The sequence below is a fragment of the Crinia signifera genome, chromosome 2, assembly GCF_055691185.1.
Source record: "Crinia signifera chromosome 2, ASM5569118v1, whole genome shotgun sequence".
Classification (NCBI taxonomy): domain Eukaryota; kingdom Metazoa; phylum Chordata; class Amphibia; order Anura; family Myobatrachidae; genus Crinia; species Crinia signifera.
This window is the reverse complement of record NC_139218.1, coordinates 87,455,464-87,481,179: the sequence shown is the minus strand read 5'-3', so window position 1 is coordinate 87,481,179 and position 25,716 is coordinate 87,455,464. Positions and strand designations below refer to the sequence as shown.

Genomic DNA, 25,716 nt, shown 5'->3' with positions numbered 1-25,716 from the left:
TGACGTTCCTGTTTTAGTCTACAGCTTGTAACTGCAGACCAAACATTTTCTGTAGAGAGACTATTCATTCTGCACCTACATGTACATCATTGGCTTGGATTCAGAAAATATCACTTTGAAGATTATTGCTTCAAGTTTGTCTCCTTTTCTAAATCCCTATTATCATGTGACAGGAAGATAGGCACTGTTGTGTGACAGAGCCAGCTACCTGCTACTGCCATGCAGGCACAGCTGCAAGACATCTACGTATTGATTTATCTATAAGTTTCAGTGGTTAAACATTTACTTTCCAGCATTATAACTTTTTTTGTGTGTGTGATTATGAAATATATGAAATTGAACTTATATTATTAGAATTATTTATAATTATTGTTTTTATAATGGGCCTAATTGTCTCTTAGGTTAGCTTAGATTTGTCTTTTAGAGAACTACTTGCACTTCTTTGCAAATAGTTGTGATTATTTAAACATCACAGTAACTGGACTTAATCTTTACTGGAGCAGGGACATGCTCTGTTATTATCTGACTGGGTTTTCTACTATTTATCTGAATTGTCTCTTAAATACAAAAATACAAATTATGCACTGTGTAAATAATAATGGGGATATTAATGTGAATTATTGCGAGCCAAAGCTAAGGCATTGTCACGGGACCGTGACACTTTGATTACAAACGCCCCACAAAAGGCACACACACCCTGTGTCCCTTGGGAAAACAGATTCAGTACCACCAGCCATGTCACGACCCGCAAGGCCAAACATTGGTGGGAAATAGTCACATCAGACCCTGCACTACCTATGTTTAAACAGAAAAAACTCATGCCTAGTTACAAACGCTGCCCCAACCTTAAAGACCTGTTGGTAAAAACCGAAATCACCAACTTTGACACCCAGTCCAAAAATACAAGGCCTGCTAGAGCAGGCTGCTTTCGCTGCCTAGGCTGTACCACGTGCAGTTTTATGACACCGGATACGGAGATTTGCCATCCACACACAGGCAGAAAATTCCGTATCAAATGGCCTCTCACATGTACCACGAAATTCGTGGTCTATGTTATTTACTGTCCGTGCGGATTATTCTATGTCGGCAAGACCGATTGTGCTTTTAAGGTCAGGATGGGACAACATCGCAGTGCCATCAGGGCAGCGTTGGCAACAGGCAAGAGCGACCAACCAGTCGCTAGGCACTTTGCCCAGCTCAAACATAACATGGCGACTCTTCGCTACAAAATTATCGACCATGTACCAGCGGTCATCCGCGGGGGCAACCGCTCTAAAAAACTCCTGCAGCTTGAGTCTGCATGGATCTTTAAATTGGACACAGTCCACCCCCGTGGCCTCAATGACAGTTTGGGGCTACATTGTTTTTTGTGAATCATCAGCATCAGTGGCTGGTTCCCTCCCCCCCCTTTTCCGAGGTATCGGTCCCATACAAGCAGCACAGTAGTCGACTAACATGCTGCATACTGACTTACATTTGGGCTCCTCAGTTTTTCACCTTGCGGACACTTGAGCAGTTTGTTCGCATGGTTTACAATTGATACATTCTGCATATTTTGCACATTTTGCATAGTTTGCACATTACTTCACCAGCTGACGGAAACCCTGTCCATCTCCGCCTCAGGGAGACTGACAGGGTTAGGGGGGGTTAGGGGGGATGCGGGCAGGCGGCGGGGACCCCGGGTTACCGCCGGCAAGCCGGCGGGGACCCGGGGGAACGGATGGAAGCGCCGTCGGAAGGGGGCGCGCACGCCCCCTTCTCACCATCGCCATGGTGCTGGCGGGGGATGGCGGCTGGCGAAGCCAGCGCCATCCCCTGCCAAGATGGGACCTGCCCCATCTGTATATATATATATATATATATATATATATATATATATATATATATATATATATATATATATATATATATATATAGACAATGTAGGTGGGATCCGGCTCTCCATATCAGTATAACTCAGCATCAGGTGCCTGTACAGCATATACATACAGCACAGCAGGGGGAGGTACAGCACTCCAGATGGCTTGTCAGCAAAGAATACACTCAATCCACAGTGTAGTGGTACAACGTTTCAATGCCCGTTTTATTGCGGCATTTTCCTGCCAGGGCGTGCAAAATTTATTTTCTTGTATTTTGCACGCCCTGAAAAAGAGGCTAACAGCCTCGAAACGTCGGCATATGGCATGTTTAAAATAAAAACCATCTGATTTAACTTTCAAAGATGGAGTGCAGCCCACCTTATTGGAGTTGTTCACCCGGCTCAGTAAGGTCCCGGAGCTATATATATATATATATATATATATATATATATATATATATATATATATATATATATATATATATATGCTCCAATATATCGGCACTCCACAATCAATAAGTAACCCGGTGCACTCCAAGTAATAATATACAAGTCCAGAAAGAAGGAGGCACACGGACACACATGGTTTAAATATGCAAAAACGAAGCTGTATTAGCGCCGAGCGCTTTTGAGGCAAGCCGCCTCTTCCTCAGGTTTTTTGCTGTGCCCTGAGGAAGAGGCGGCTTGCTTAGAAAGCGCTCGGCACTAATACAGCTTCGTTTTTGCATATTTAAACCATGTGTGTCCATGTGCCTCCTTCTTGCTGGACTTGTATATATATATATATATATATATATATATATATATATATATATATATATATAGACAATGTCCGGCGGCACTCAGGAACTTGAAAGAAGGACACAGCCTCAGGCGCTCTTAAGCCAACGTTTCAATAAGTTTATCTTATTTTCATCAGGTATGCCCTGATGAAAATAAGATAAATTTATTGAAACGTTGGCTTAAGAGCGCCTGAGGCTGTGTCCTTCTTTCAAGTTCCTGATTGCCGCCGGACATTGTCTATTTGTGGGGACCGAGTGCTCCTAATTGCGGAGGGCAACAGGACCAGGATTGTGTTTATAGCGAGTGCCATTATCCATTTGGACTATATATATATATATATATATATATATATATATATATATATATATATATATATATGTCCAGATAGATCCGGCACTCCCACTGTAATTCAGAGCCTGCTCCGGTGCCTTCCCAGGGGGGGTACTCCAAATACGCAGTACAGCAGCTCACCAACAAGCAGGGGCGTCACTCGGAGACTTCAAACAGTGATTTCTTTATTCAGCAAAGCATGAACAATCCAACAATTGTTTCGAGCCTACAAGCTCGTCCTCAGGGATAGCACACAAGTGTACAATGAAGGGTATATATACCTATAGTGGCTCCTCCTCCACCATTAATCATACAAAACAAGCATAAAACAATCTCACCTGTGCATGAAGATGCGCCAGTTCGTCCACTCTCCCCGTCAGCAACGCGTGCATGTCGCGGCGTGTGACGTCATCAGCCTCCGCCCTTGTCAGGGGCGCTGCTAGGCAACGTCTCTCACGTCGCGGCTACACACAGCGTGCCAGCGTAGGGTTCCGTGCGCGTCATGGCGTGTGTCGTCACCCGCCCACCACCTTCTATGAAGGGGTTGCTAGGCAACTCACAAGACGCCACTACGCCTCACCGTTCCCTTAATGGAGAGGACAGACTGGTACATAAAATCTAAATAAAGTGCAAGTGCATAATAAAGTGCATTGTGAACACATCTACAATATGATTAAAAGAACATACTAACGAGCATATCATACACAGATCTAGACAAACATAATTAATCAAAATATTATAGTTTAGAAACATACCTATTTCCCTATTGTATGCCGTCTCTTAATACCCTTTACTGACATATTAAACTCAGACATATCAACAAAGTGCTATCAGTTATTGAATACTTCTAAAGCACGCTCACGTTTTACTGTGATAAATTCATCTCATATTTATAAAAAACAACTTAACCCTGTATATTCATTTAACCCTTTGGGGGCAAGTGCATCAAGTTTATAAATCCATCTGCATTCTGCTTGTAGCAGACGTTTCCCTCTGTTACCACCTCTAATCGACACAGGTATGTGATCAATAATTTTAGATCGTATGCTCGCGACACTATGCCCCATTTGGGCACAGTGCCTTGCCACAGGTTGATCACTAATACCTTGTCGAATAGCGGTTCTGATGGCTGTACGATGGTTAGCCATTCTCTCTTTAAACTGGGTCTCTGTCTTGCCCACGTAGATTAAACCACATGGACAAGACAGGACATATACAACAAACTTGGAAGTACATGTGACTGGGAACTTAATGCCCAATTTTTTACCTGTATATGGGTGACAGATGTGATTACCAGTCAGCATGGCACTGCAGGTAGTACACCCTATGCATTTATAACAGCCCTTTGGACGTGTCAGAAAATGCATAGGGGTAGATGGCTTAGTCATTTCTGTTACATCTAGTTTAACTAGCATGTCTCTCAGATTTTTATCTCGAGAATATGCCGGCATGATTCTGGTATTCTGTAAAGAATTAAGATCCCTATCAACAGTGATCACCGGCCAAAAGTGTTTAACACGTTTAGTCATTTGATCACTGGACATGGAATACTTATTCACCCACGGTAATTTTTTATCCTCAGTGCTAGTATTTTTTTTAGAATTTAACAAGCTAGATCTTGGAATAGACAATGCTCTGTCACGTGCTTTAACCCCTTCACGACATTTGACGTATATATACGTCATGGCCGGGATGTACTTCCCGACACATGACGTATATATACGTCATGACTTTAAACTGTCACTGCGTCTCGAGACGCAGTGACAGAGGGACGATGTCTGCTGTCCCTGACAGCAGACATGTCCCTGCATGCCCAGGGGGGGCTGCGATGTCGCCCCCCCGTCGGCGATCGCTGTGATTGGCTGTTCAGTGTGAACAGCCATTCACAGCGTTTTCCTGTGTTACCAGCGAATCGGACGCTTGGTAACACAGGTGTCAATCACCGCCGGGCGTCAGGGGGCATGAGGGGGTCATCGGTGACGATGACACCTCACCCCACCCTCACCCCACCTGCCCCCAAGGCTGTGATTGGTCCGTGGGACCCACGGACCAATCACAGCCAAGGCGCGACATTTAAACTACCGGTGACTGCGCTGCAGACGCCATTCCGGTCTGGAGTAGCGTGCAGAGCGGTCACCGTGCCTATCTGCCGTTATACTGACCTGATCCTTGCTCATACTTACCTGATCCTTGCAAATACCTTACCTGATTACCTGATCACTGCTTGTAGCGTGCTGGACGCTTCCTGGATCTGACTTCTTGGGACTTCCTGCTGCTGCTGCAGTGTGATAGAGAGATAGAGAGATAGAGAGAGAGAGATAGAGAGAGATAGAGAGATAGTGACAGAGAGAGCTATATTTTGTGTCTGCTACCCCCCCTTTTTGGGGGTGCAGGGGTTTTTTATATATAAATAACTGTCGCTGCTGCTGCAGTGTCATAGTGATAGATAGTGATAGATAGTGAGAGATAGTGATAGATAGTAATAGATAGTGAGAGATAGAGAGATTTGTGTCTGCTACCCCCCCTTTTTTGGGGGTGCAGGTTTTTTTTTTATATATATAACTGTCAGTGCTGCTGCTGCAGTGTCATAGTGATAGATAGTGATAGATAGTGAGAGATAGAGAGATAGAGAGAGATAGTGACAGAGAGTGATAGAGAGTGTATATTTTGTGTCTGCTACCCCCCCTTTTTGGGGGTGCAGGTTTTTTTTTATACATATAACTGTCAGTGCTGCTGCTGCAGTGTGATAGATAGTGATAGATAGTGATAGATAGTGATAGATAGTGAGAGATAGAGAGAGATAGTGACAGAGAGTGATAGAGAGTGTATATTTTGTGTCTGCTACCCCTGCCTTTTGTGCTGATCACTATATCTGAGGTGATCAGCAACTTTTTGGGGGTGCAGAGGTTTTTTTTTTTTATATATACCTGTCAGTTGCTGCCAGTTGCACCAAAGGTTGTGCACCTGCTGCCCCTCACTGGTAATCAGTGTCGCATCACTGATCACCTTTTTTTTTTTTTTTTGTGGGTGCTGTGTGGTCTTTTTTTAATTTTTTTTTTACACACACTGTGATTTTGTGGGTGTCCTGTGGCCACTGTGCGCTGATCAGTGACGTACATCACTGATCAGCTTTTTTCGGCACAGGGTTGATCTATTTTTTTTTTTTTTATCAAATTCCTGTTGCCTTTGAGCGCTGTTCAGTGACAGACGTTACTGACCAACATCTGTGCTCAATTTTTGGCGCAGGACCTTTTTTTTTTTTTTTTTAACCCCTTCAATTTTTTTTTTTTTAACCCCTTCATTTTTTTTTTTTTTTGTATAAAGTATTTTTTTTGTTCTGCACTACATACACACAACACACTACATACCTCCCGGGTTGAAATAAAGTTTGTACCCCCCCCTACACTATACACGTGTTGAAACATTTCACTACCAGTAACACAAAAATAAAAATGTCATCCCAAATGTCATCCCAGTCATCCAGAAGAATGTATTCAGTGGAGGAGGCATATGCCATGCTTGCCTCTGATTCTGACACAGCCAGTGAGGCAAGCGGGGAATTTGAAGGATTCGTCTTAAGCTCCTCTTCCTCCTCTGGTGATGAGGGACCCCCTCAAAGACGCCCCCGTAGAGCAGCTGAGACCCCCCCCCCAATAATTGATCTCGTATGGACCCCACCACCAGACAATTTTGAGCCCCAGGTTCCTGAGTTTTTGGCCATGCCAGGAATCCAATTTGATTCCACAGGTCTCAGAGAAATTGACTTTTTCAAATTATTTTTCTCTGATGATTTTATAAATTTAATGGTGGACCAAACTAATTTATATGCCCAGCAGTTTATTGCTCAAAACCCCACGTCATCATTTGCTAGGTGGACCCCTGTAGATGCAGTAGAGATGATGGCGTTTTGGGGTCTGGTGTTTCATATGGGCATAGTAAAAAAGCCACAAATTAGGCAATATTGGAGTACAGATGTTCTGTACAGCACCCCACTTTACCGTATGGCCATGACCCGGACTCGTTTTGAGGCAATCCATAAATTTATACATTACACCGATAATGCACAGTGCCCACCCAGAGATGATCCCACCTTTGACCGGCTATTCAAAGTCAGGCCGGTCATTGATTATTTCAGTGCCAAATTTGCAGAGCTATACATCCCTGAAAAATTTATTTGTATTGACGAGTCCCTTATACATTTTAAAGGAAGGGTTAAATTCCGCCAGTACCTTCCCAGTAAGAGGGCAAGGTATGGCATAAAAATGTATAAGCTGTGTGAAAGCACCACAGGGTACACCCACAGGTTTAGGGTATATGAAGGGAAGGATTCAAGAATTGAACCGCCAGAATGCCCCCCCTCCCTCGTAGGTGTTAGTGGCAAAATTGTCTGGGATTTAGTGCACCCCTTCCTGGATAAGGGTTATCACCTCTATGTGGATAACTTTTACACCAGCATCCCCCTGTTTAAGGCCCTTGGTTCAAGAGGTACAGCAGCTTGCGGTACTGTGCGCAAGAACCAAAGAGGCCTCCCCAAAACACACATTGCCCAAGTAATGAGAAGGGGTGAAAGCAGGGGAATATGCACCGAAAATATGTTGTTGGTCAAATATAAGGACAAGAGGGATGTCCTTATACTGACAACAATTCATGGAGACAGTACCACCTCCATCCCTGTACGAGGTACCAGTACCCACACCTCCAAACCAAATTGTATCCTAGATTACAATAAGTACATGGGCGGAGTGGATCTTTCAGATCAGGTACTGAAGCCGTACAGTGCCCTGCGGAAAACAAATATCTGGTACAAGAAGGTGGCCGTGTATATCATCCAGATGGCACTGTATAACGCTTACGTGCTATTCCGTTCTACCGGCCAGAGGGGGACATTTATGCACTTTCAAGAGGAAGTCATAAAGGGCCTAATATTTGGGAACCAGCAGGCAGAGGGCCCCAGTACTTCTAGTACTGGCCCCCGTATTGTACCAGGGCAGCATTTTCCCAACGAAATCCCCTCCACTGCAAGAAAGGGAAGGACACAAAAAAGGTGCAAAGTTTGCTATAAAAAGGGAATAAGAAAGGAAACTATTTTCCACTGTGAAACTTGCCCCGACAAACCCGGCCTATGTATAAAGGAGTGTTTCAAAATATACCACACATCGATGGATTACTAGGTTCATCATTTCACCATGCTTCGGGGGTCTTGCTAATGCCACATAGCACCCACCATTCATTCCACCAGAATCTGAGCTGCAAAATCCAAAAATCACTCCTTCCCTTCTGAGTCCTTCCATGCACCCAACTGGTATTTTTTGGTCACATGTGAGGCATTGCCGTACTCTGGAGAAATGGGGGCACAGATTTTGGGGTGCTTTGTCTCCTTCATTCCTTGTGAAAATGAAAAATTTTGAGCCAGAACTGCATTTTTGTGTAAAAAAAATGTAATTTTTCATTGTCACAGCCCAGTTGTACCAAAATTGGTGAAACCCCTGGGGGTTTGAAATGTACACTATACCCCTAGATGAATTCCCTGAGGGGTGTAGTTTGCAAAATGGGGTCACTTGTGGGGGGGTTCCACTGTATTGGTAATGCAACATAGCACCCACCATTCATTCCACCAAAATCTGTGCTGCCAAATCCAAAAATCACTCCTTCCCTTCTGAGTCCTGCCATGCACCCAACTGGTATTTTTTGGTCACATGTGAGGCATTGCCGTACTCGGGAGAAATTGGGGCACAGATTTTGGGGTGCTATGTCTCCTTCATTCCTTGTGAAAATGAAAAATTTTGAGCCAGAACTGCATTTTTGTGTAAAAAAATGTAATTTTTCATTGTCACAGCCCAGTTGTACCAAAATTGGTGAAACCCCTGGGGGTTTGAAATGTACACTATACCCCTAGATGAATTCCCTGAGGGGTGTAGTTTGCAAAATGGGGTCACTTGTGGGGGGGTTCCACTGTATTGGTAATGCAACATGGCACCCACCATTCATTCCACCAAAATCTGTGCTGCCAAATCCAAAAATCACTCCTTCCCTTCTGAGTCCTGCCATGCGCCCCACTGGTATTTTTTGGTCACATGTGAGGCATTGCCGTACTCGGGAGAAATTGGGGCACAGATTTTGGGGTGCTTTGTCTCCTTCATTCCTTGTGAAAATGAAAAATTTTGAGCCAGAACTGCATGTTTGTGTAAAAAAATGTAATTTTCCATTTTCACATCCCAGTTGTACCAAAATTGGTGAAACCCCTGGGGGTTTGAAATGTACACTATACCCCTAGATGAATTCCCTGAGGGGTGTACTTTGCAAAATGGGGTGACTTGTGGGGGGGTTCCACTGTATTGGTGCTTTGGGAGTCTTGCTAATGCAACATGGCACCCACCATTCATTCCACCAAAATCTGTGCTGCCAAATCCAAAAATCACTCCTTCCCTTCTGAGTCCTGCCATGCGCCCCACTGGTATTTTTTGGTCACATGTGAGGCATTGCCGTACTCGGGAGAAATTGGGGCACAGATTTTGGGGTGCTTTGTCTCCTTCATTCCTTGTGAAAATGAAAAATTTTGAGCCAGAACTGCATGTTTGTGTAAAAAAATGTAATTTTCCATTTTCACATCCCAGTTGTACCAAAATTGGTCAAACCCCTGGGGGTTTGAAATGTACACTATACCCCTAGATGAATTCCCTGAGGGGTGTACTTTGCAAAATGGGGTGACTTGTGGGGGGGGTTCCACTGTATTGGTGCTTTGGGAGTCTTGCTAATGCAACATGGCACCCACCATTCATTCCACCAAAATCTGTGCTGCCAAATCCAAAAATCACTCCTTCCCTTCTGAGTCCTGCCATGCGCCCCACTGGTATTTTTTGGTCACATGTGAGGCATTGCCGTACTCGGGAGAAATTGGGGCACAGATTTTGGGGTGCTTTGTCTCCTTCATTCCTTGTGAAAATGAAAAATTTTGAGCCAGAACTGCATGTTTGTGTAAAAAAATGTAATTTTCCATTTTCACATCCCAGTTGTACCAAAATTGGTGAAACCCCTGGGGGTTTGAAATGTACACTATACCCCTAGATGAATTCCCTGAGGGGTGTACTTTGCAAAATGGGGTGACTTGTGGGGGGGTTCCACTGTATTGGTGCTTTGGGAGTCTTGCTAATGCAACATGGCACCCACCATTCATTCCACCAAAATCTGTGCTGCCAAATCCAAAAATCACTCCTTCCCTTCTGAGTCCTGCCATGCGCCCCACTGGTATTTTTTGGTCACATGTGAGGCATTGCCGTACTCGGGAGAAATTGGGGCACAGATTTTGGGGTGCTTTGTCTCCTTCATTCCTTGTGAAAATGAAAAATTTTGAGCCAGAACTGCATGTTTGTGTAAAAAATTGTAATTTTCCATTTTCACATCCCAGTTGTACCAAAATTGGTGAAACCCCTGGGGGTTTGAAATGTACACTATACCCCTAGATGAATTCCCTGAGGGGTGTACTTTGCAAAATGGGGTGACTTGTGGGGGGGTTCCACTGTATTGGTGCTTTGGGAGTCTTGCTAATGCAACATGGCACCCACCATTCATTCCACCAAAATCTGTGCTGCCAAATCCAAAAATCACTCCTTCCCTTCTGAGTCCTGCCATGCGCCCCACTGGTATTTTTTGGTCACATGTGAGGCATTGCCGTACTCGGGAGAAATTGGGGCACAGATTTTGGGGTGCTTTGTCTCCTTCATTCCTTGTGAAAATGAAAAATTTTGAGCCAGAACTGCATGTTTGTGTAAAAAAATGTAATTTTCCATTTTCACATCCCAGTTGTACCAAAATTGGTCAAACCCCTGGGGGTTTGAAATGTACACTATACCCCTAGATGAATTCCCTGAGGGGTGTACTTTGCAAAATGGGGTGACTTGTGGGGGGGTTCCACTGTATTGGTGCTTTGGGAGTCTTGCTAATGCAACATGGCACCCACCATTCATTCCACCAAAATCTGTGCTGCCAAATCCAAAAATCACTCCTTCCCTTCTGAGTCCTGCCATGCGCCCCACTGGTATTTTTTGGTCACATGTGAGGCATTGCCGTACTCGGGAGAAATTGGGGCACAGATTTTGGGGTGCTTTGTCTCCTTCATTCCTTGTGAAAATGAAAAATTTTGAGCCAGAACTGCATGTTTGTGTAAAAAAATGTAATTTTCCATTTTCACATCCCAGTTGTACCAAAATTGGTGAAACCCCTGGGGGTTTGAAATGTACACTATACCCCTAGATGAATTCCCTGAGGGGTGTACTTTGCAAAATGGGGTGACTTGTGGGGGGGTTCCACTGTATTGGTGCAACATAGCACCCACCATTCATTCCACCAAAATCTGTGCTGCAAAATCCAAAAATCACTCCTTCCCTTCTGAGTCCTGCCATGCACCCAACTGGTATTTTTTGGTCACATGTGAGGCATTTCCGTACTCGGGAGAAATTGGGGCACAGATTTTGGGGTGCTTTGTCTCCTTCATTCCTTGTGAAAATAAAAAATTTTGAGCCATAACTGCATGTTTGTGTAAAAAAATGTAATTTTCCATTTTCACATCCCAGTTGTATCAAAATTGGTGAAACCCCTGGGGGTTTGAAATGTACACTATACCCCTAGATGAATTCCCTGAGGGGTGTACTTTGCAAAATGGGGTGACTTGTGGGGGGGTTCCACTGTATTGGTGCTTTGGGAGTCTTGCTAATGCAACATGGCACCCACCATTCATTCCACCAAAATCTGTGCTGCCAAATCCAAAAATCACTCCTTCCCTTCTGAGTCCTGCTATGCGCCCCACTGGTATTTTTTGGTCACATGTGAGGCATTGCCGTACTCGGGAGAAATTGGGGCACAGATTTTGGGGTGCTTTGTCTCCTTCATTCCTTGTGAAAATGAAAAATTTTGAGCCAGAACTGCATGTTTGTGTAAAAAAATGTAATTTTCCATTTTCACATCCCAGTTGTACCAAAATTGGTGAAACCCCTGGGGGTTTGAAATGTACACTATACCCCTAGATGAATTCCCTGAGGGGTGTAGATTGCAAAATGGGGTGACTTGTGGGGAAGGTTCCTAACTTTTAGCACTTATGGTGCCTAGAAACCTACATGGTGCCTAAAAAATAATCTCATAAAAAGGAGGCTCCAAAATCAAGTAGGTGCTCCTTCTATTATGAAGCCTGTGGTTTGGTCACCGTGCACACTAGGGCCACATATAGGATATTTATGAAAACAAAAGAATTGGGGGAATCAATTTTTAGTCACATTTCTCTAGTAAAATGTACTGTGTTCCTTAGAAAAATGTATTAAAATTGAAACTCTGCAAAAAAAAGAAATTTTGAAATTTCACCTACACTTTGTTTTAATTCCTGTGAAACACCTAAAGGGTTAACAAACTTCCAAAATGCTGTTTTGAATACTGTGAGGGGTGCAGTTTTTGAAATGGCATCATTTATGGGGGTGTCTCACATACAAGTCCCTCAAAGTCACATCAGAACTGAACTGGTCCCTAAAAAAATCAGTGTTTGAAATTTTCTTGAAAATTTGAGAATTTGCTATTCATATTGTAAGCCTCCTAGTGTCCCAAAAAATTAAAAGGAAGTTGAAATAATGATGTCAACATAAAGTAGACATATGGTCTATGTTAGTTATTCACTATTTTGAGTGGTAAGATTATTTGTCTCACAAGCAGAAAATTTAACATTTTGCAAATCGCTAAATTTTCCATTTTTTCACGATATTTTGGTATTTTTCACAAAAAAACACAGACTGTATCGACCAAAATTTACCACTAACTTGAAGTACAATGTGTCACGAGAAAACAATCTCAAAATCACTGGGATAAGTAAAAGCAAAAAAAAGTTATCCCCACTTAAGTGAGACATGTCAGATTTGAAAAAAAGGGCTCTGTCATGAAGGCACAAACTGGCTCTGTCATGAAGGGGTTAATGAGTTCCCTCAGGGGATATCCTCTTACCACAAATCTCTCAATCATTTTTTCCAAATCTACCAATAATTGCTGGGTATCACTCGTTATTCTTTTCAGCCTTAACATCTGTGAGAAGGGGAGACCCCTTCTCAAGGGTAAAGGGTGAAAGCTATCAAATTTCAGAATAGTATTCCGGTCCGTATCCTTTATATAAATGGAGGTGGATAGTACACCTTGACATAGTTTAATCTTCACATCCAGGAAATTAATTTCACTTTTGCTCATTACATACTTAAATTTTACAGGGCTACTACTGTTGTTATGTTCAGAAAAAATATCATTCAGCTCCTGCTCTGTTCCTGTCCACAATATCAGCAGGTCATCAATGTACCTTAAGTACATTAACACCTTACTGGCATTGGGACCATGTTGGAATAAATTTTTTTCAATATGACACATGTAAGCATTCGCGTACGATGGGGCCACATTGGACCCCATCGCACACCCGGACTGTTGCAGGTAGGTACTGCCATTAAATATAAAGAAATTCCTGGTAAGTACCAAAGTAAGTAATTGAATAAACAATGTAGCACGGGGACCAGTATAGCTAGGATTGGATGTAATCAAAGCCTGTACCGCCGCAATTCCCTCATTATGGGGGATGCATGTGTACAAGCTTGTTACATCCGCACTACATAATATGCAGTCTTCAGGCAAAGGCCCCAGATTTTCCAAGCGATTGATTAGCATATTGGTATCTTTCAGATATGATTCCGTTAATTGAATGCATGGATTTAAAAATGCATCCAAGTATGTCGAGATGGGTTGATATAGAGACCCCCTGGCAGATATGATAGGTCTACCAGGGGGACTCTGTAGATTTTTATGCACCTTAGGCAACGTATAATAAATAGGTGTCACGGGAAAATCTACCCTCAATGCAATTGCCACATCATTAGTAATAGACCCATCATTAACAGCAACCGACAGAATACCATCCAATTCTTGCTTAAATTTTACTGAAGGATCAAATGTAAGTAATTTATACACTGAAATATCTTGCAATTGGCGCAAACATTCCCCCACATATGCATCCAAGTCCTGCACAGCCACAGCCCCTCCTTTATCCGCTTTGCGGATTATAATGTCAGTTCTTTTACTCAATGCCTGTAAAGTCTGGTGTTCAGTTCTAGTCAGGTTATGGTAAGAATGTATTTCATTGGGATCAATTAAATGTTCCGCTTGATCCATAACCTTCATAAATGACTTTATTGAAGCATTATTCGAGGTAGGGTCAAATACTGATTTAGGCTTAATTTTGCGTAATTGATATTGGTATATTCGTATTTGCAATAGGGGTAATAGTACTTTGTTTGGAAAAATGTTCTTTCAGCCTCAGAGTCCTGCCAAATTTGTAACAATCCACTTTCCACTGGAAGCCACTGCTTTCGTTAGTGGACTATTAGACACATTTATCACCAATTCTTCTGCTCTTACTTTCCTCTGCGACCTCCCTTCCCTTTGGTTTTGCTGGCTCCGTCTAGTTCGTTTCGGGGGGGCTTTTTGTGGGCGGCCCTGGTGTTGACCCCTAAAGGGAGTGCTTGGGATGAAGATGCTTGTGTGTCTGTCTCACTAGCAGATGTACTAGTGCCCTCGTAATCAGTAAAGGGACGTCTTCCTCTGCGTTGAGGAGGTAAAGGTCTGTAGTCACGTTGGGGTCTTGCTGTACTGAGCCAGCTATAAACTCTATTTTGCTCATAATCAAGCTGGACTTTCCTACGTTTCTCACGTTTAAACTTCAACAAGTCTTTTCTATATTGGTCAATCTGTTTGCTCAATTTATCACACCAGTCAACACTAACATCCTGTGTCAAAGTTGGTTTGTGCGCAATTTCAAAGTTGTTGAGCTTTGCTCTAATATTAACCAGTTCTTTAGTGGATTCATCAATGACCAATAGTACTAAATCCATAGCACATTTATTCAGAATACTTACCCACTTCTTGCAGAAAGTGGGATTTTGACGACCAATAGTGGGACTGTTCTTTACCCGGAAGCCTCTGGGAATTTGTTTGTCTTTGTAGTATTCAGATAAGGTTGAAGCGTGATAAACGTAGTCCAGTTCCCTCTTTTTAAGAAAGTACCAGTCCTTGAATAGAACATCATTATCCACAGAGCCAGTATGTGCTTCTGAATCACCAGCTTTGATGATCAGGTCGGCCTCTGCCTCGGAGTAGCTGAAGAAATCTCCGGTATCAATGTTAGCAAAATTCACTCCTGGTTCACTTGCCTCCATGTTGGTCAATTGTAGCATACACACCAACAGATATGTCCAAGTTGTAAGATATGGCTCCGTATGCTGGAGGATCCACTGTAGGAGTATGTAGACAATCAGCTTATTTAAGGGGTGCCTTGATCAGCAGCGTTTTACATCCAATCCTAGCTATACTGGTCCCCCTGCTACATTGTTTATTCAATTACTTACTTTGGTACTTACCAGGAATTTCTTTATATTTAATGGCAGTACCTACCTGCAACAGTCCGGGTGTGCGATGGGGTCCAATGTGGCCCCATCGTACGCGAATGCTTACATGTGTCATATTGAAAAAAATTTATTCCAACATGGTCCCAATGCCAGTAAGGTGTTAATGTACTTAAGGTACATTGATGACCTGCTAATATTGTGGACAGGAACAGAGCAGGAGCTGAATGATATTTTTTGTGAACATAACAACAGTAGTAGCCCTGTAAAATTTAAGTATGTAATGAGCAAAAGTGAAATTAATTTCCTGGATGTGAAGATTAAACTATGTCAAGGTGTACTATCCACCTCCATTTATATAAAGGATACGGACCGGAATACTATTCTGAAATTTGATAGCTTTCACCCTTTACCCTTGAGAAGGGGTCTCCCCTTCTCACAGATGTTAAGGCTGAAAAGAATAACGAGTGATACCCAGCAATTATTGGTAGATTTGGAAAAAATGATTGAGAGATTTGTGGTAAGAGGATATCCCCTGAGGGAACTCATTAAAGCACGTGACAGAGCATTGTCTATTCCAAGATCTAGCTTGTTAAATTCTAAAAAAAATACTAGCACTGAGGATAAAAAATTACCGTGGGTGAATAAGTATTCCATGTCCAGTGATCAAATGACTAAACGTGTTAAACACTTTTGGCCGGTGATCCCTGTTGATAGGGATCTTTATTCTTTACAGAATACCAGAATCATGCCGGCATATTCTCGAGATAAAAATCTGAGAGACATGCTAGTTAAACTAGATGTAACAGAAATGACTAAGCCATCTACCCCTATGCATTTTCTGACACGTCCAAAGGGCTGTTATAAATGCATAGGGTGTACTACCTGCAGTGCCATGCTGACTGGTAATCACATCTGTCACCCATATACAGGTAAAAAATTGGCCATTAAGTTCCCAGTCACATGTACTTCCAAGTTTGTTGTATATGTCCTGTTTTGTCCATGTGGTTTAATCTACGTGGGCAAGACAGAGACCCAGTTTAAAGAGAGGATGGCTAACCATCGTACAGCCATCAGAACCGCTATTCGACAAGGTACTAGTGATCAACCTGTGGCAAGGCACTGTGCCCAAATGGGGCATAGTGTCGCGAGCATACGATCTAAAATTATTGATCACATACCTGTGTCGATTAGAGGTGGTAACAGAGGGAAACGTCTGCTACAAGCAGAATGCAGATGGATTTATAAACTTGATGCACTTGCCCCCAAAGGGTTAAATGAATATACAGGGTTAAGTTGTTTTTTATAAATATGAGATGAATTTATCACAGTAAAACATGAGCGTGCTTTAGAAGTATTCAATAACTGATAGCACTTTGTTGATATGTCTGAGTTTAATATGTCAGTAAAGGGTATTAAGAGACGGCATACAATAGGGAAATAGGTATGTTTCTAAACTATAATATTTTGATTAATTATGTTTGTCTAGATCTGTGTATGATATGCTCGTTAGTATGTTCTTTTAATCATATTGTAGATGTGTTCACAATGCACTTTATTATGCACTTGCACTTTATTTAGATTTTATGTACCAGTCTGTCCTCTCCATTAAGGGAATGGTGAGGCGTAGTGGCGTCTTGTGAGTTGCCTAGCAACCCCTTCATAGAAGGTGGTGGGCGGGTGACGACACACGCCATGACGCGCACGGAACCCTACGCTGGCACGCTGTGTGTAGCCGCGACGTGAGAGACGTTGCCTAGCAGCGCCCCTGACAAGGGCGGAGGCTGATGACGTCACACGCCGCGACATGCACGCGTTGCTGACGGGGAGAGTGGACGAACTGGCGCATCTTCATGCACAGGTGAGATTGTTTTATGCTTGTTTTGTATGATTAATGGTGGAGGAGGAGCCACTATAGGTATATATACCCTTCATTGTACACTTGTGTGCTATCCCTGAGGACGAGCTTGTAGGCTCGAAACAATTGTTGGATTGTTCATGCTTTGCTGAAGTCTCCGAGTGACGCCCCTGCTTGTTGGTGAGCTGCTGTACTGTATATATATATATATATATATATTTATATATATGCAAAAGAGAAAAGAAGGAGCGCACCATGTAAGTATAAATGTCAGATTTTACTGTGTAAAAGATAAGCAGCTCACATACATATTAGAAACTTGTAATCAGCATATCACCGAAAGCAGGCTCAAATCAAATCAGCGGTTCTCACGGCTCAACACAGGTATATGTTATCAAGGAGCTTCTTTAGTGAGACCATTCGGCGGTACACAGACCGCAGCTGCAGGAGCAACAGGATCACCGGACGGAGACGTGTACGGCAGTCTGCAAGGTCGGGAAGCCACGCCCCAACGCGTTTCGTCACGGATGACACACACACACATATATATATATATATATATATATATATATATATATATATATATATATATATATATATATATATATAGAACTGATAGCCAGCAACATCAGATTTTTTGAAGAAAAAGTTTTTATGGCATAATTTTTTAAAGTGCAAAGTGACAAAAGGACAAAAAGAGAAGTCCAGCTAAAAGCATATTAGATACTTAGCGGTAGCAGCATAATGTAAACAAAAGCCAGTCCTCCTCCACCAAAGACCTTAACACGACGGCCGTTTCGGTGCACAGCGGCACCTTAGTCATGACTAAGGTGCCGCTGTGCACCGAAACGGCTGTCGGTGGAGGAGGACTGGCTTTTGTTTACATTATGCTGCTACCGCTAAGTATCTAATATGCTTTTAGCTGGACTCCTCTTTTTGTCCTTTTGTCACTTTAAAAAATTATGCCATAAAAACTTTTTCTTCAAAAAATCTGATGTTGCTGGCTATCACTTCTATTTCTATATACAACATTTCTATCTGAGCTGGGCACTCAGTGGCTGAACCTGTTTGTGTGTGCAGTTTATCTCTCCAACTATATATATATATATAATTCATTTTATTTTATTTTATTTAAGACCATTTGGAGACTAGTGGTTACTCTTTAGTGTCTATATTTGTGAGGATGGATAGGAGAAATAGGAGATTTGAAGATTGCCATAAAAGGTTTAATGAGGCTTTGGATTTTAAACAACAAAGCAATATTGAGACTAATGATGAGTGTGGAGACCTGGACTCCATTTGCGCACAGCTGGAGAAATTAGCTCTGCGTGAAATGAAGTTAAGTTGGGAAATAACCACCCTTGAAAATTATATTGAAAACCAGAGAATCCCAAGAGGGCTTAGAATAATGAAAAACCCAACATTTGGGAATGAAAGGAAAGATTTCCTGGAAGCCTGGTTTAAAATAACTGATACATGCTCTATTGAATTAATGAAATTAATTGTAAAAGAACGTAAAAAAGAGACAGCTGATGTAGATGCAGAGATAGCAGTTTTGGAGAAAAAAGTTGACCCCTTTAAGGAATTAAAAGAATATAAATCTTTAAAGAAAACTAGTGATGAAAAAACTAATAAAATTGAAGATGAGGTAATTGAAATAAAAGTAAAAAAATTCAAACGAGATTTGCTTGATTATAGGAATGGTAACGTCAGAAAATGGCCACAAGCCCCCAGAGCTAGAGAAAATAATTGGCGCAATCATAATACCTATAATGACACTAATAATGAATGGATTAGACCCCAGAAAACGTTTCATAGAAATAATTACAAAAAAGAAACGTTTAATCTTCCAGTATCCAACAGGTTTAGAGATTTGGAGACTCCACCCCGACACCAACAAAGGCGTAATTTTTTAGACAGACCAGTCTGGAGAGACAGGGAAGCTCCAGGTGCGAAAGCAATGGAGAGCCCGTCCTCACATCTAAAAAGAAAAAACCTACTAGACGGGGAAAGAGAGGTAGAAAGAGGATTCAAAATGAGACGGCCGAATGTCTGAATAAAGGCATCTTTAACCTCTCTGATCACGTTTTGACTAATAATGAAAATATAATGCTGTCTAAAGGCTTATCTTTCGCTCCTGCAAAAAATCCAGATGGTTTTCAATTGTTTATCGATGCTAATAAATTTACTAGAACTCTAACCCTCAAAAGGCATTTTGCCAAATCTACAAATCCTTCCATTACTAGAACTGATTTAAATGAAATTGAAAATGTGACAGGTTTAAAACCTAAATCTGTTTATTATCCCGTGGAATCCCGTGGTAACTTTATAGAAACATTCTCTAACCTTGTTAAAAATGATTTTGAATTATTATGTAAAGAACATGGTGATAATAAAAACTCAAGTAAGAAAAATTTAACTAAAGCTGAGTATAACGCCATAAAAAGCTTAGAGAAAAATAAAGATGTGATTATAAAACAGGCGGACAAAGGGGGGGGGATCGTGGTATTAAATAAGACTGATTATCTGGAAGAGTCTTACAGACTCCTTAATGACACGACAACTTATAAAAAATTAATAAAAGACCCTACTTATGAAATAGTAAGCGAAATTAAATCTATGATAGATCTTGGTGTCAGAAATAAATGTCTGTCAAGTAAAGAAGGTGATTATATAACGATCCAGCACCCCACCGTGGCAATTTTTTACTATTTGCCTAAAGTGCACAAGCGCTTAATCAAGCCCCCTGGCCGGCCGATAGTGGCTGGTATTGGTTCAGCAACTTGAGCACTATCGGAGTTTGTTGATTTGCACATACGAAAATATGTCCTGAATTTACAGTCTTATCTCAAAGATTCCACGCAAGTGTTACGTTTTTTGGATGATTTTGAATGGAAGGAAGATTTTCTGTGGTGTACTATAGACGTTGAGGCGTTGTACACCTCCATACCGCATACGGGAGGTATGGCGGCTATTGAATACTATCTTAACAAAGATATTAGTTTGGATGAGGGTTTCAAAAAGTTCTTGCTAGAATGTGTACATTTTGTGATGAAGAATAATTACTTCATGTTCCAAGGGGAATATTATCTCCAGCAACGCGGGGTTGCTATGGGGACCCCCTATGCCCCCAGTCTCGCCAATTTATATCTAGGTGAGTGGGAGGAGAACAATGAAGAAATTAATGTGCATTTTAAAGATCATCTAAAATGCTTTAAGAGATACATAGATGATCTCCTTATAGTATGGCAAGGAGATGTGGAGTCCTTTCAGACATTCATGGCAAAATTGAATATTAACAACTATAATTTACGTTTTACCAGTAATGTTAATAAAAGTAAGATTGAGTTTTTAGATCTGGTGTTGGATACTGCAGACTGGCCAAATACACCGAAAATCATGTCTTATACCTTTTTGAAAGCCGTCGACAGTAACAGCTATGTCGATTACCATAGTTGCCACTATCGAGGTTGGCTTGATAATGTACCCTACTCTCAGTATATGAGGGTTAGGAAAAATTGTAGTACTAATGAGACATTTGAGGAACAATCAAAAATTTTTGACAAAAGGTTTTCTGAAAAACATTATCCTGAAGCTTTGGTTATGAAATGTAAAAATAAAGCCAGAAATTTAGATAGGAAAAATTTGCTGGAATACAAACCTAAGATAAAGGATGACTCTGAGATTTTTGTGCCTTTTGTAACCTCTTATAATTCATTTGGTGGTCAGATAAAGGGTATCCTGAATAAGCATTGGGATATCTTGCGTCTTGACCCTCTCCTGAAAACTGTTATCCCTGAAAAACCGCAAGTAGTTTTTAAAAGGGCCAATACATTGAAATCCATTCTGGCCCCTAGTAATTTAAGAACTACTAATGACTCGACCTGGTTGAATAAAACTAATGGTTTCTTTCCTTGCAATCGATGTAAAATGTGTAGGCATGCTAGCAGGGAAAGATCTAAATTTGGTAATTTTGACAACAGTAAAATCTTTGACATTAAGAGTCATATGTGTTGTGCTACTACCAATGTTGTGTATTTGCTGGAATGTAAATGTGGTAAACGCTATGTAGGTAAGACTAAGAGACAATTGAAAATTCGTATTTTAGAGCATGCCCGGAGCATTAAGAATAAAGTCTCCCTACATAGCGTCCCACGGCATTTCATTTCTTGCTGTAACTCAGATGTGAATAATATGTCTTTTAAAGCTATAGAGCATGTAATTTTGGACGAACGTGGTGGAGATGTTTTGAAAAAACTCAGCAGAAGGGAAACCTTCTGGATTTACACTTTAGGTACATTGTCCCCACGTGGTTTGAACGAAGGTTGTGACATCACACCCTTTTTGCAATAGTTGACATGGTGTGTCGACCTCCCTTGGCCATGGCTGCATTGTTGAGCTCTGCTCTGTTGCTTTGGCCATAAGAGGGAGCTCTGACCCCCTGCCGACTTTGCATCTTGGTGATTGTCATACCTTTATATGGAATACTTTGGTCTCCCATTTGTTTTTTAGAGTATGCTATATTCTAATATGTTCTCCTGTTTCTTCTTTCCATTATATGTTGAATGATTTCTTATACTGTTGTGCTTTATTGTGTACTAAATGTGTATTTCGTTACAGATTGGAGCCGACTCTTGATATAAATGTATGCGTTTATGCATTAATATCTGTTTTTTGCTGCTATATTCGCTTTTTTGCACATTTCATATAGAAAAAAACTTTTTTGATACTTGTTTATATATACTATTTTTTAAAATAATTTGACATCTAATAAAATATTTTTTAATATTTATTTTTTGTACTATATAGATATATATATATTTTTAAATATAATAGTATTTTTGTATATGTATGCATTTGTCAAATGTCGGCAATGATCTGTATTTATTTTGTTGTATTATATTTGACTGTGTAAAGATGTGGCACTTTAATTATATGTGTGATTATGCTGCTGATTGGCCATAGATAGTTAACACCTGTGAAGAGAAGGTGGGTATAAATACCCGATACTCACCTCTTGTAACCACACCCCCTGACGAAGTCCGACAGTGTGACGAAACGCGTTGGGCGTGGCTTCCTTTTGGTCCGACGTTGTGACGTCCTGCTTCCACCTGCGATCCAGCCGGCAACAACTCCTGACTCTGTGTGTACTGGTTCCCGGTCTGCGGCTTGACGGCGGCAGCTGAGTGACGGCGGTGCTTCCACATATTGATGTCTAGGCTGTGACGGTGAAATATATTCTCTGGCTGGCAAGCATAAGAATTTTAACCCCAATGTATGTGAGCTTTGTTGCATAAGTAAAGTGTTGTTACTTCTTGCTCATTGGTGCGTCTTCTCTATTCCTTTTTGCATATATATATATATATATACAAATTCTGTACGCGTTTTCATACATACCTATAGACATGCATTCATACACTTTTTAGATAGTAAGAACATTAATATTTACAAATTGACCTAGATCTAATTCTTTGCTGAAAGTTTATTATAGAATGTACCTCTAAAGCCCCATACACACATAGTCAAAAATATTGACCGCAATTCGCCAATATTGATTGTACACACTGCACAATTGACCTGTTGTTCAGCAAACATCAATAGTGCTCCTGCGCATCGTTAACGATATTGAATGTACATACTAGAAGATATGGTAAAAGATATTACTCTGAAATCCCTTTATGTATGATATATTTTACTATATCTTTTAGTGTGAATGGGACTTAACACTTAATTCTGTTATTACAGCTATCACAGACACTTAACACGGACACTGAAAGGTAAATCTAAGCAATGTTATAGCAACAACAGTCCAGTAGTAGGGATAATGTGTAACTGGCTGGCATCCCTCACCGGTAGCTGCAGAGATGCAAAAAGATGGCTGCCTGCTGCTTTCCTTGCAGCAGGGTGCCTCTGCAGGAGCATTATGCAAGCATGCCATTGGGGAATTCACCATGCCACAACTTTAGCACTGGTGATAAATGCATCATTATGACCATGATCAACAATGCAAGCCCCTAAAATTTTGAGGATTCACATATTCTAAAAATCTTGCTAACCTTTTCACGCACCATATGATCTTTAATGGAGAACATATTTCTTTGCATATGACAAATATTCCTGGTGTTGTCATATTTCTATGCTTTGTAGAGATACTCAATCTAAATCATAAGTCTCAAATGTAAATGTGAACAAAGCTGATAAAAGTATTCCAACATATAATAGGAAGCCATGGATTTTGGTGTCCCGTATTTTGTTAAATCTTAAAACATAAATCAAATTGAAAGTACAGGTCATTCCAAATATGTCAGCTCCCTTTTCCCATGCGTCAACCTCTGTGGCTGAAGAAGCAGTCATCTGAGCTCTCCCTCGCAAAGTGTGGAAAAGCTGTGTTGTACAAACATGCCCACTGTGACTGTCAGACTCACAGTGTGCAAGCATCTTCAACACAAGAAACTGCTGCTTACCACTGAAGCGAAACCAGTACTGTCCTGGGTCATAACCATTGTAGGTATATCAGCAATAATGCTGACATTTTGGATCACACATTATGTATTACTGTTGTTTACAGTATGTTACTAGTTCTCACGTACTTTTCATTTAGTAGCATAATGTGTACTATATTTCTATAAAACATTTTACATAAATGATAAAACAATATGTGAATGTATGATCGATATCAGTGCAATTTCAGCAGGAACTACTGTACTGTATGTTCCTGAATCACCCAGTAACTATGATATAGAGCAGTGGTGGCCAACCTGTGGCTCTTGAGCCTCATGCGGCTCTCCCCCTTGTAAAGTGCGGCTCCTGCTCCCACTGCTGCCCGCCACTCACCGTCTGTCCCAGTCCCCCCTGCTGCCAGTTCCCTGAATCCCTTCTCCTTCTGAGGGGAGGAGAGCACGCATCGCGCATCTCTCCTACCACTTACTGTGCATCCTTGTGACTGGGCCGTCCGCCAATCAGAGCTCGTGGGCCAGCAGCCAATCAGGAGCCGGCCAGTGAGCTTTGATTGGTGGGCGGCCCAGTCACAGAGAAGTGAGGGGGAAGGAGACGCGCGGTGTACTGTGCTCTCCTCCCATCGGTGACATGACAGGAGGACTGCAGGGGAACACCAGACTGTCCTCTCCCCGCCTGGCAGCAGCAGCAACAACAGTGAGTGCTACTGCTGGGAAATTTGCACTGTGGGGGCATAGCAGTTTGTGGCACTGTGGGGGCATAGCAGTTTGTGGCACTGTGGGGGCATAGCAGTTTGTGGCACTGTGGGGGCATAGCAGTTTGTGGCACTGTGGGGGCATACCAGCTTTTTGGCACTGTGGGGGCATACCAGCTTTTTGGCACTGTGGGGGCATACCAGCTTTTTGGCACTGTGGGGGCATATGTGTATCTGGCACTATTGGGGGCATATGTATATATGGCACTGCACTATTGGAGGCATATTTGTATCACACCCAAGGGGTCAAAATAGACTACGCCCCTTTTTTTGGCGCATGCGCCTTCGGCACGCGCATGATGTCAGCTCTTTAGCTTGACTACCGATATTTTTCGGCTCTTTACCTCTGACCGGTTGGCCACCCCTGATATAGAGTAATCAGTCATTCCTGAACCTGCCCTGGGTCAAAATGTACTGTATATTTTTTTTTTAGATTTTTAAAGTCCCTCTTGATTACTTTCTTCTCTCAATATAAATATGAATTATGATCAATAGATGGTAGATAGATAGATAGATAGATAGATAGATAGATAGATAGATAGATAGATAGATAGATAATTAAGATTATTACATTATTCGATTATTATTTATTTCTGATTTGTAGACATCTGTCCCTTTTTCATTCACTACTTACTGTCAGAAGCCCGTACAAATAAATATAATGAATCAATAATCACTTGTTTTAAAAAGTCCAAGTCTATTTTGTATAATACCATTCCAATGTTCCAAATAAATATAAACTTTTTATAGTTCATGCACTGCAAATGAGACTACAAACATCTTTTAATGCACTTTTTCTGATTCCTTAGGGCTTGCAAATATATGCATCTCAAATGTATACAAAGAGATCTAGAAAAAAACTAGTACTTCGATTTTGTTTTTAGTAAAGAGCTTGAAGAACATCAAGTTTTCCATCGTCATACTGTACGCTATACTTAGTGAGCACTCAAATAGTACATTATAAGTAGTAAGTCTTGAGAACAATGTCATAAATGAAGTGAAGCAAAAAACTTTGGTCAGAGAACTCAGAGTACTCAGCAATTTTTTTCCAATATTTTGAACTTTTTTATTGAGATGCATTTTGTAATGTAAAGATCAGACTGTTCCCAAATACTTCAATCTAAAATTGCTGTCAGTCACAGGTGTCACATCCATCAGCATTCATTCAAATTTGCGTGTCATGGATCCGATGCAAAGTTAAACAAAGCAGCCTCTTGGTCTGTTACACAGTGATTACTCTTCATGCAATATCTATTCCCCTTGCAAT

The 25,716-nt window shown here is 41.4% G+C and overlaps 1 protein-coding gene across 1 annotated transcript in view; it reads right to left on the bottom strand.

Moving 5' to 3' along the window:
- Nucleotides 1–25,716, bottom strand: part of IL1RAPL1 (interleukin 1 receptor accessory protein like 1) — a 1,364,460-nt gene that overhangs the window by 352,842 nt on the left and 985,902 nt on the right. The window lies entirely within an intron of this gene.